Source organism: Vombatus ursinus, unplaced genomic scaffold (genome assembly GCF_900497805.2).
Source record: "Vombatus ursinus unplaced genomic scaffold, bare-nosed wombat genome assembly UNPS02014832.1, whole genome shotgun sequence".
NCBI lineage: Eukaryota > Metazoa > Chordata > Mammalia > Diprotodontia > Vombatidae > Vombatus > Vombatus ursinus.
Window position 1 is genome coordinate 27483205 of NW_020954610.1, and position 2043 is coordinate 27485247.

The following is a 2043-nucleotide window of genomic DNA, read 5'->3' on the forward strand; positions in this document are numbered from 1 at the left end:
CATTTGGAATCTTCTTGGCAAAGATACGGAGTGGTTTTCCATTTCCTTCTCCAGCTCATTTTACAGATGAAGAAACTGAGGCAAACAAGGTTAAGTGACTTGTGCAGGGCCACACAACTGGTAAGTGTCTGAGGTCAGATTTGAACTCAGGTCTTTGTGTTCCAATATCAAACATACATTACCAGAGGATTGGCACATATCGGGCCCAGCCCAGAACAATGGCAGTCCTAAGATCAAAATGCTACAGTTTGTTTTGAAAGGTAGAGTCTTTACCCTTGAGGTATTTTTGGAAGAATGTTTGAATTTGTTCCCAACTGTCCACCTGTGCCATGAAGTGAACCTTTGACTCACCTGCCCAGATCACTCCTTGGCCCACCATACTATGCACAGACATTAAACATGGAGGAAAATAAGGGGGGGTCAATGCAGTGCCCAGTGTTTGGATAACAGATGATCTGAGGTTTTTCTTTATCATGAGACTATAGTTGTTCGGAGACTGTATATGCATAGGATTCATTCTTCCAGTTGTGGTCATCTTGACCAACAATGAACAAGAAAGGCCCCTGGGCCTTTTCTACTGGGATGAGACTTTGGCAGTTGAGCTTTTCTAATGGGTTATTCCAAATATCCACAAGATCTACAAGGCCTGACTCGGTGATTTTGAGTCTCTTTAGGTCATGTCCAATATTAAGAAGGGTCATTTCCTTATAGTGCAGTGGGATCAGTGTGTTGGCCACACAGGCATTTATAAGCACGGTGACTGTAACATCTTTCAGGAAGGAGGACTTGGAAAGACACAAGTCACCCCCTTTGGAGAATCCAAGCAGCCCAATGCCTGGGCCTTTCATCTCTGGGTGCTGCAACATGTAGTCCAGGCCCTCTTCAAAATATTCCAGATGTAGATCAATCAACTCTTTGGGGAGATGTTCAAATCTGAAATAAGCCAGAGCAAGCACATCAAAACCATGTTCAGCCAGCAAGCTGGCTCTATATTCACAGTGACCACCTCCAGTTCCATACAGGTCAATGATCCCTGGAAAAGGCCCTGCTCCTGGAGGCAGGAAGAGGGTGGCCCGCACGCTGCCCTCTCGCACCGGGATCGTCTTCAACCATGGCCCCAGGAAGCCCCGCTCGTGGACCACTTGTGCCAGCACCTTGTTGGGCTAGGGGTTGTGACCCTCGTACACCTCCAGGTCCACGAGGAAAGGGGTATGCACGTCACGCTTCACCAGCCTTTCACAGGGTGTTTTGGACCGCAGGGTTAGGAAGAGCCCCATGGCCTCCACGTCTCCACGTCGCTGTAGCTGCCCCCCAGACCGGGCGCCTGCGCCAGGTCCAGCTGCCCGCCTGGGTCCGCCTCTTAGCGGGCTGAGGCCTGGAAGAGCTCCCCTTTCTCTTCGAGGAGGGAGGAGCGCAGGGTGACCGGCTGGGCCGGGGCCAGACCATGCACGGAGATCGCCAGAGGCTCGTCCCACAGGTTGCGGGGCTTGTGAGTCAAACGCACGCTCACAGCCATTGAAACTCTACAGTTTCTTAATGTAGGATAAGTAATTTCCTTTTTTCTTCATGACTTTCGGGTAGTCTAGTAATTCTTAAGTCATCTCTCCTTGATCCATTTTCCAGATCAGTTCTTTTTCCTGTCAAGTACGTTATATGTTGTTTTTTTTTTTTTAAGTCTTTTGACTTTGTTCATTATTTCTTAATGTTTCATGGAGCTGTTAGCTTCTGTTTTTCCAATTACAATTTTTAAGGAGCTATTTTCTTCAGCATGTTTTTGTATTTTTTAATGAAGCTGTTGATTTTCTTTCATAACTTGCTTTCATTTCTCTCATTACTTTTCCAATTTCCTTTTACTACTCATTTGTTTTGTACACACACACTCACTCACTCACATACACACATACATACTCTTTTAATCTCTTTCTTTAACTCTTCTAGGAATTCTTTTTTGAACTTGTTTCTAATCTGCATTTTGATCTGAGGCTTTGCTTGCAAATACTTCCAATGCTTCTTCTTTGTTTGCATCTTGAGCTTCTTTGCCAC

General features: G+C 45.9%; 1 pseudogene; it reads right to left on the reverse strand.

The window, feature by feature from the left end:
* Nucleotides 1-241: 241 nt before the first annotated feature.
* Nucleotides 242-1516, reverse strand: LOC114025617 (annotated as a pseudogene).
* Between the last annotated feature and the right edge of the window lie 527 nt (nucleotides 1517-2043).